The 10,865-nt window shown below is 37.1% G+C and overlaps 1 pseudogene across 1 annotated transcript; it reads left to right on the forward strand.

Annotated features, from left to right (window-relative positions):
- The first annotated feature begins 8,443 nt into the window (after positions 1-8,443).
- Positions 8,444-10,855, forward strand: LOC132188261 (uncharacterized; annotated as a pseudogene). The gene is made up of 3 exons (XR_015912689.1): positions 8,444-8,474; positions 8,703-10,100; positions 10,305-10,855. The product of XR_015912689.1 is annotated as an uncharacterized LOC132188261 (transcript).
- The last annotated feature ends 10 nt before the right edge of the window (positions 10,856-10,865 follow it).

Here is a 10,865-nt window from a genome sequence, read left to right on the forward strand (position 1 = left end):
ATATTAGGGGGGTACATTGCAAATTTTTAAACATTGGGGTTCGAATTGAAAAACGTCTAAAACTTCAAGGGGTTAAAGTGAATTTAATTCTATATATATGTTGTATATATGTATATACAACATATATGTATGTTGTATATATATGATGTATATTCATATGCAACATACATATATGTTCTCTATATATATATATATATATATATTTAAATCCTAAACCCTAAACCCTAAACAACATATATATATGTTGTATATTTATATATATATATATATATCTCTGTGTGTGTGTGGGTGTGTGTTTATATAATATATACATATATATAATATATATAAAAACATATGCATAAATAACAAAAAAAAAGGTATATAATATATTTGTTATTATTGAGTAATGTTTACTATATATTGTTATTTGTTACTTATTAAAAAATATATAAGCCGAGCCAAATAAACCAGACGAGCCTTATATGAGCTTGCTCACGAGCTGTTCACGAGTTTAGCCGAGTCGAGTCGAGCTTGATTCGTTCAATATTCGAGCTAGGATTCGTGTTCATGAAATACTACATTTAATGTTTGAGTCGAGCACAAGCCGAGCCCGAGTTCGCTCGCGAGCGGCTTGCTCTCTTAACACCTCTACCCCTGACGGCAACAATGCAAAGACCCAATTTGCCAAAGTATTTTCTTGCCACAAGTTATAGCATACCCTCCATCCCAGAGGATTTGACTAAGTTATTATACGATTCCAAAATATTCCTCATTAATTTCACACAAACGTAAAATTCCGTAATAATTGCACAATATTGCAATATTTACATTATTAGGCAATAATCTGGTTGTTCGTGTACCGTGGAGGTGTCCGCGGCACCAAACGGTGGTAGCGGTGCGAAGTGGTGGACTGCTCGCGGAGGCTCGAACACGGGCGATCTGAATGTGAATAACGCCGTGCGGTGGTGTTGTACGGTGAAGCGACGGCGTTGGAAGGGCCCTGCGGTGGGCAATGATCTGGCCTTGCCGTGGCGAGGAGCGTGGCATAGTGAAGGCTCGCCTGTATGATGGAATCCTTTCTTTGATTGCGGAAGTTGACACTCGTGAGTTCTTTTGCTAAAGAAATAATCCATTTGGTTACGTATTGCAATCCAGGTTTGTGGATTTCTTCATCCTATTCGCCTTCGGTCATAACAATATGTATATCCTGCTTGGGTATGAGTGTAAGGTAGCCTTACCCTTATTTGAGAATATTGTACATACACATATTTCACGCAAGCATACACACTATCAAACTGACAATTGAAGTCGAATGATTCGAGTCAAACTTATATGAGCCGTGTTCACGAGCATTATTTAAGCCGAGTTTATATAAATATGCATTGCTTAATATTTTGAGCAAATTTTTTTGTTTACAAATAATTCATTTATTATTTAAACTAAGACATAATTGAGTTTAACTAAACCTAGCCAAGCCAAGTTCATAATCAGCTAGTTCCTTCATTAAATTTTATGAAATTACATAATTACCCTTATTAACACCTACGAAATTGAGGATAATTACATAATTTTATAGGTTTTATTGAGTGCAAAATTGGAATAGAGGACATCAAAATCCCACGTGAGACGCTCGTGGGATGATTTCCATCCGATTAGACGGAAATTAGTAACGGAGGTCTGAATTGAAAATTTTTGAAATATTATGCGGGTACATTGCCAATTTTTAAACATTAGGGTTCGAATTGAAAAACCCCTGAAACTTCAGGGGGGGGGGTAAAGTGAATTTAATCCTATATATATGTTGTATGTATGTATATACAACATATATGTATGTTTTATATACATATGCAACATACATATATGTTCTGTATATACCCTAAACAACATATATATATATATGTGTGTGTGTGTGTGTGTAATATATATATATGTATATATATATATATATATATATATATAAACACATATGCATAAATAACAAAAAACAAATGTATGTGATATATTTGTTATTCTTGAGTAATGTTTACTATATATTGTTATTCGTTACTTATTAAAAAATATACGAGCCGAGTCAAATAAACAAGACGAGCCTTGCATGAGCTTGCTCACGAACTGTTCACGAGTTTAGTCGAGTCGAGTCGAGTCGAGTCGAGCTTGCTTCGTTTAATATTCGAGTCAGGATTCGTGTTCACGAAACACTTCATTTAATGTTTGAGTCGAGCACGAGCCGAGCCCAAATTCGCTCGCGAGCGGCTTGCTCTCTTAACACCCCTACCCCTGACGACAACAATGCAAGGACCCAATTTGCCAAAGCATTTTCTTGCCACAAGTTATAACATACCCTCCATCCCAGAAGATTTGACTAAATAATTATACGATTCCCTAATATTCCCCATTAATTTCACACAAACGTAAAATTCCGTAATAATTGCACAATATTGCAATATCTACATTATTAGGCAATAATCTGGTTGTTCGTGTACCGTGGAGGTATCTGCGGCACTGAACGATGGTAGCGGTGCGAAGTGATGGGCTGCTCGCGGAGACTCAAATGCGAGCGATCTGAATGTGAATAACGCCGTGCGGTGGTGTTGTACGATGAAGCGACGGCGTTGGAAGGGCCCTGCGGTGGGCAATGATCTGGCCTTGCCGTGGTGAGGAGTGTGGTGTAGTGAAGGCTCGCCTGTACGATGGAATCCTTTCTTTGATTGCGGAAGTTGACGCACGTGAGTTTTTTTGCTAAAGAAATAATGTGTTTGGTTACGTATTGCAATCCAGGTTTGTGGATTTCTTCATCCTATTCGCCTTCGGTCATAACGGTATGTATATCCTGTTTGGGTACGAGTGTAAGGTAGCCTTAGCCGTATTTGAGAATATTTCACATACACATATTTCTTGCATGCATACACACTAGCAAACTGACGATTGAAGTCGAATGATTCGAGTCAAACTTATATGAGCCGTGTTCACGAGCATTATTTAAGCCGAGTTTATAAAAATATGTATTGCTTAATATTTTGAGCAAATTTTTTTGTTTACAAATAATTAATTTATTATTTAAACTAAGACATAATTGAGTTTAACTGAACCTAGACAAGCCAAGTTCATAATTAGCTAGTTTCTTCATTAAATTTTATGAAATTACATAATTACCCTTATTAACACCTACGAAATTGAGGGTAATTACATAATTTTATAGGTTTTAATGAGAGCAAAATTGGAATAGAGGACATCAAAATCCCACGTGAGACGCATGTGGGATGATTTCCATCCGATTAGACGGAAATTAGTAACAGAGGTCTGAATTGAAAATTTTTGAAACATTATGGCATTGCCAATTTTTAAACATTGGAGTTCGAAATGAAAAACTCCTGAAACTTCAGGGGGGTAAAGTGAATTTAATCCTATATATATGTTGTATTTATGTATATACAACATATATGTATGTTGTATATATATACAACATGTATATATATGTTTTATATACATATGCAACATACATATATGTTCTGTATATACCCTAAACAACATATATATATATATATATATGTGTGTGTGTGTGTGTGTGTGTGTAATATATACATATATATAATATCTATAAACACATATGCATAAATAACAAAAAACAAAGGTATGTAATATATTTGTTATTCTTGAGTAATGTTTACTATATATTGTTATTTGTTACTTATTAAAAAATATACGAGCCGAGCCAAATAAACAAGACGAGCCTTGCATGAGCTTGCTCACGAACTGTTCATGAGTTTAGTTGAGTCGAGTCGAGCTTGCTTCATTTAATATTCGAGCCAGGATTCATGTTCACGAAACACTTCATTTAATGTTTGAGTCAAGCACGAGCCGAGCCCAAATTCGCTCGTGAGCGGCTTGCTCTCTTAACACCCCTACCCCTGACGACAACAATGCAAGGACCCAATTTGCCAAAGCATTTTCTTGCCACAAGTTATAGCATACCCTCCATCCCAGAAGATTTGACTAAATAATTATACGATTCCCAAATATTCCTCATTAATTTCACACAAACGTAAAATTCCGTAATAATTGCACAATATTGCAATATCTATATTATTAGGCAATAATCTGGTTGTTCGTGTACCGTGGAGGTATCTGTGGCACCGAACGGTGGTAGCAGTGCGAAGTGATGGGCTGCTCCCAGAGGCTCGAACGCGGGCGATCTGAATGTGAATAACGCCGTGCGGTGGTGTTATACAGTGAAGCAACGGCGTTGGAAGGGGCCTACGGTGGGCAATGATCTGGCCTTGCCGTGGCAAGGAGCTTGGCGTAATGAAGGCTCACCTGTACGATGGAATCCTTTCTTTGATTGCGAAAGTTGACGCACGTGAGTTCTTTTGCTAAAGAAATAATCCGTTTGGTTATGTATTGCAGTCCAGGTTTGTGGATTTCTTCGTCCTATTCGCCTTCGGTCATAACGGTATGTATATCCTGTTTGGGTACGAGTGTAAGGTAGCCTTACCCTTATTTGAGAATATTTCACATACACATATTTCACGCATGCATACACACTAGCAAACTAACGATTGAAGTCGAATGATTCGAGTCAAGCTTATATGAGCCGTGTTCACGAGCATTATTTAAGCCGAGTTTATATAAATATGTATTGCTTAATATTTTGAGCAAATTTTTTTGTTTGCAAATAATTCATTTATTATTTAAACTAAGACATAATTGAGTTTAACTGAACCTAGCCAAGCGAAGTTCATAATCAGCTAGTTCCTTCATTAAATTTTATGAAATTACATAATTACCCTTATTAACACCTACGAAATTGAAGGTAATTACATAATTTTATAGGTTTTAATGAGGGCAAAATTGGAATAGAGGACATTAAAATCCCACGTGAGACGCACGTGGGATGATTTTCATCCGATTAGACGGAAATTAGTAACGGAGGTCTGAATTGAAAATTTTTGAAACATTATGGAGTACATTGCCAATTTTTAAACATTGAGGTTCGAATTGAAGAATCCCTGAAACTTCAAGAGAGTAAAGTGAATTTAATCCTATATATATGTTGTATATATGTATATACAACATATATGTATGTTGTATATATATTCAACATGTATATATATGTTTTATATACATATCCAACATACATATATGTTCTGTGTATACCCTAAACAACACAAATATATATATGTTGTCTATATATATATATATGTGTGTGTGTGTGTGTGTGTAATATATACATATATATAATATATATAAACACATATGCATAAATAACAAAAAACAAAGATATGTAATATATTTGTTATTCTTGAGTAATGTTTACTATATATTGTTATTTGTTACTTATTAAAAAATATACGAGCCGAGCCAAATAAACAAGACAAGCCTTGCACGAGCTTGCTCACAAACTGTTCATGAGTTTAGTCGAGTCGAGTCGAGCTTGTTTCGTTTAATATTCGAGCCAGGATTCGTGTCCACGAAACACTTCATTTAATGTTTGAGTCGAGCACGAGCCGAGCCCAAATTCGCTCGCTCGTGGCTTGCTTTCTTAACACCCCTACCCCTAACGACAACAATGCAAGGACCCAATTTGCCAAAGCATTTTCTTGCCACAAGTTATAGCATACCCTCCATCCCAGAAGATTTGACTAAATAATTATACGATTCCCAAATATTCCCCATTAATTTCATACAAACGTAAAATTCCGTAATAATTGCACAATATTGCAATATCTACATTATTAGGCAATAATCTGGTTGTTCGTGTTCCGTGGAGGTATCTGCGGCACCGAACGGTGGTAGCGGTGCGAAGTGGTGGGCTGCTCGCGGGGGCTCGAACGCGGGTGATCTGAATGTGAATAACGCTATGCGGTGGTGTTGTACGGTGAAGCGACGGCGTTGGAAGGGCCTTGCAGTGGGCAATGATTTGGCCTTGCCGTGGCGGGGAGCGTGGCGTAGTGAAGGCTCGCCTATACGATGGAATCCTTTCTTTGATTGCGGAAGTTGACGCACATGAGTTCTTTTGCTAAAGAAATAATCCGTTTGGTTATGTATTGCAATCCAGGTTTGTGGATTTCTTCGTCCTATTCGCCTTCGGTCATAACGGTATGTATATCCTGTTTGGGTACGAGTGTAAGGTAGCCTTACCCTTATTTGAGAATATTTCACATACACATATTCCATGCATGCATACACACTAGCAAACTGACGATTGAAGTCGAATGATTCGAGTCAAACTTATATGAGCCGTGTTCACGAGCATTATTTAAGCCGAGTTTATATAAATATGTATTGCTTAATATTTTGAGCAAATTTTTGTGTTTACAAATAATTCATTTATTATTTAAACTAAGAGAAAATTGAGTTTAAGTGAACCTAGCCAAGCCAAGTTCATAATCAGCTAGTGTAATACCCCTAGCTATAATTGAAAAAGATTTATGAAGTCCACAAAATAAAAATTATTTGGTAAATTGAGAAGTGTTTTTAAATAAATAAAAAACTGGGAAGTATTTTCAATAAAAAAAAAAAAAAAGGATCATTTGGTGGTAGCCTCCATAAGATTGCTAGATAGATCAGGCAATCCCCTTTAGTTAAGCCCTACTTTTGTCTTTGGCTTGATGGTTGTTAAAAATGTGGTATATTTTGTTTTGGGTTGATTTTGGTCGATCTCATAATTTGCACAATTCCCCAACCATCCAACACAATTATGCGAGTACGCATCCAGATTCTTTTCGTCAATCAAAATGTTTATCAATTGATCTCGAGCTGGCCACCGAATCCACTTTTCTCGAATATCCAAAAACTAAATTTTCGCAAGTATTTTCATTTTTTTTTCCCTTTTTCTCTTCCACCCACAAGGCAGAAATTCAAGCATAATATCCAATTTATTGTCCTTAGTACATTGTTTTTCTTTTTTCTCAGCAACCAAACTGAGCTTAAAATGTGAAGACCCCAGAATCAGAGGTTACCATTGGGGAATATTCGAGTTCGCTGTTAAGGTTACAGCCTAAGGAGATAAATAAGCAGTCAAAATTCGGAGCAGAGAGGAAGAATCACTTCGAATTTCAAAAGGAGTTCAAAAGTAAGCAAAAAGGTGAGAAATGATTGGAAAAGAAAGAGATTGTGTATGGGTGAGTACTGACCGGGAGCTTGGGATTTTCGGGTGGAAGGATCGGACGGCGGAGATCGGACGGAGTTCGGGGGAGTGAAGAAGCAGGAGCAACGGAGCACAACCGCCATTTCTTCGGATAAACGTTGGGGGGTGTTCCAGTGGGCTTCTTTATAAGCATAATGTCCGAGAATGTAAAATGCCCTTCGATTCCCAAAAAACAACACTTTGATGCCACTGCCTTGCTTTTATAATTTACCAACTTTTTTTTTTTTCATCCATAGAATAGTTGTTTGCGACGGATAGAAAGATGTTTAATTGACATGTCACTACATGACGTACATCATTATTAGTGTGAATTACCTAAGGTTGGACATTTCTAGTGTTATAAATAATAACTTATAATATTCGGGGCATCAGTATTATATTACTTGTCACATTGGATGGCACTAACCGTGCTGAAAATGTGTAATATATTAAGTATACTATATAAGATAGCTATGACCTAAAACACCGGATTAGGTTTTTTTGTATTAAAATATTGGGTTAAATATCTTATTTACCTATATGGCTAAACTTATTTATTTTTTAATCCCTATGTTTTATTTTTTATCACAAGAGGTCACTCTGGTTTGCCTAAAGACGGAGATGGTCGCTCCGTCAAAATTTTGTCCAAAATTTGACGAAATGCCACATCAGCACCAATCACGGTTTGATACGTGTCCAAATAATTAATTAATTAAAAAAAAAATTAAAAAAAAAATTAGAAACATTAAAAAATTATATTTAATTAAATTTATTAAAAAAGAAATTATATTTGAGACGTCGGTGGCGGGCGATGGAAGCGTGACGTACCAGTGCAGGTCATCGGAGGTGTTGGTTCAGAGGATTTCTGAGTACATAGAGACCGACCAGTGCACACAAGCATGTGGGGGTTGACACGAACATGATTGGTATTTCATCTGATGCCCTTCTTGAGCCCCAATTCACCGCCAAGCTTTGCTCCCCGGCTTGCTACCATGAGTGCCCCAACATTGTTGACTTTGAAGTTTTTTTATTGCTCTGATTCTGTTACTTTTATGATTGAAATTTAGTGCGGCGAACATAGAGTTCTCTGTAAAATTTGTGATTTCTGTTTCGTTAAATGCTATCATAATACTTGGGTTTTATTTTTTTGATGGAGAACGTACGATATAATATTGCACAGTTAGCGACTGATTTTTCAAGTGTGATGCCAAATGGAACACGTTTGCGTATAAAATTGCAAATTTGAGATCTGGGTTTCTATCATCGTTGTATTAGTTTAATGGTGTGGAACCTAATTGAAAAAACTATTGAGAATGATTTGAAAAAAGACCCTAGATGAATATGCAGAGTGAAAACGGCTTTGCGGGTTTGTAAGTAAGAAAATTAGGTTAATCCAGAAGTTGCATGAAATTAAGTACTGAGTATATGTGCTTGGACTTCTTCATTATTTAGTGCTTTGTAGTTCTGATCAGAAGAATAAGTTCTTAAATTTAGATTATCATCATCAAATTGCTTGTTTTTTTCTCTATCCGGTGCGACTATGGCTTTGAGTGTGATTAATTGATTTTGATTAGCTTTGTGTTCATTTAACTAGTTGTATTACACAAACTACAGCTTGGAGCAGACAGCTCTCCTGAGGACTCTCTTTGTGGTGAGGATGAATTGTCCATAAGTGAGAAGAAAAATTTAGGGCAGATGTCAGCGGGTGGTGTTTCTAAGCACACTGAGCATAAACCCAAATTAGGTACCACATACCAGAAGAAGTGGCTTCCATGTGGTTTGAAAGATGGTTTTTCTAATGTCAGGACATATCAGCAAGGAACAAATTCACCAGATGGTGTAGGCAGTGGATCAAAACAATCCAAGTGCTTAGTTACTTCAGATTCAGCTTATAAACAGGATTTTCCGCCATTGTCTGGGCATTCAGGTTCTGAGGGCTTGGATGGGGGGAGAATTCAGATTGAGCAAACCTTAGGTGGGAAGACTGCTGATGTTAATACATTACATCATGACTTCTGAAACAAATTGACAATTTCCGGTTCACAGAGTGAGATTCAGCTGCCCTCCCAATCTGTTAAAAAGGATGAGCCTGACCACCCAAGCAAGAGTCCAAAAAGCTCAACTGGCCATAATAATTCAAAGCATTCTGGACACTCAGCTGATGTTATTACATTACATCATGACTTCTCAGATAAATTGATAATTTCCGGCTTGCAGAGCGAGACTCAGCTGCCCTCCCAATCTGCTAAAAAGAATGAGCCTGCCCCAAGCAAGGGTCCAAAGCATTCTGAACACTCAGCTGATGTTATTACATTACATCATGACTTCTCAGACAAATTGATAATGTCTGGTCTGCAGAATGAGACTCAGCTGCCCTCCCATTCTGCTAAAATGGATGACCCTGCCCCAAGCAAGGGTCCAAAAAGTTCAACTGTCCATAATAATTCAAAGTATTCTGAACACTCTGTAGTGCTTGACCCTTTCGATATCTGCCGTCCCAAAATTGTGACTTCTGTTACCCTAAAACCTTCTCTACATGCAATGAACAGACAAAAACAAAATGAAATCAAACGGTCTATTGAAGGACAAAATGGAATTGTGTTGAGGGATGATTCATTTAAAGGGTTACATTTCCTTAAGAGATCAGGTCATGATAGTAAAATCATGCCGAGACCTTGGTTTGGGTCCTGGAGGTTTCTACCAACCTGGTTACCGTGATGAAGGAAAACTGCAGTTGAGGATGATGTGCCTTGGTAAGAATTGGGACCCTGAGGCAAGGAAATATGGAAACGACCGGCCATATGATGGTGCCAAACCACCCGTTATACCTGATAATTTGTATCAGTTAGTCAAAAAGGCAATCACTGATTCCCATTCCATTATTCAGAAAAATTCTAAAGCTAGCAATGTAGAAAACATACTCCCCTGGATGTCACCAGACATTTGTCTTGTAAATTTCTACACAGTGAACGGCCGATTGGGTCTCCATCGGGTTTGTTACAAACCTTCTTACCCATATTATTTGAGTTATCAGAGTTTTTGCTGTTACTTTTATTGGGAATTTAGGTTTTTTTACCTCGCAGTTTTTGTTTTCTTTTAATGAATTATATCATCCAAAACTTGCACCTTCCTCAGTTGTCCAGAATGATTATGGTTCTGTGAAGTTCTTTACATTAGTGACTTTGTTCCCATGCAGGATTGCGACGAAAGCGCAGGAACTCTTGATAAAGGATTACATGTGGTATCTTTTTCCATTGGTGACTCAGTAGACTTCTTATATGGGGATCAGAGAGATGAAGACAAAGCAGAGAAGGTTGAGTTAGAATCAGGAGATGTTCTAATATTTGGTGGGAAAGCTAGGCATATTTTTCATGGTGTTACTGCCATTCACCCAAACACCACCCCGAAGACTCTGCTTGAAGAAACAAATCTTCGTCTTGGTCGGTTGTTTATTTATAAAAATAATGACTTTATTCTCATTTAAAGTGGTTGACTTATGACAGTCCCCCCAAACTTCGCATTTGGAGGCATGCCAGTTTGTTGCAGATGATCATACGGCACAATAATGCCTTCGTATTGTTCAATGGCTTGAAGGTTTAGCCTCCAAAGCACTTGACTTGGAAAGCAAGGTGATCAGCTTTGTGTGTATCATTTTTAAAATATATAAATTGGTTAGAAGTGTTAATTGTTAATTTGTTTGCCAGTGGACCACTTGCTAGACAGTATTTCTTGTCTTTCTTATTGGCTGAGTAATTTT

This window comes from Corylus avellana, chromosome 6 (assembly GCF_965113065.1).
Source record: "Corylus avellana chromosome 6, dhCorAvel1.hap1.2, whole genome shotgun sequence".
Lineage (NCBI taxonomy): Eukaryota > Viridiplantae > Streptophyta > Magnoliopsida > Fagales > Betulaceae > Corylus > Corylus avellana.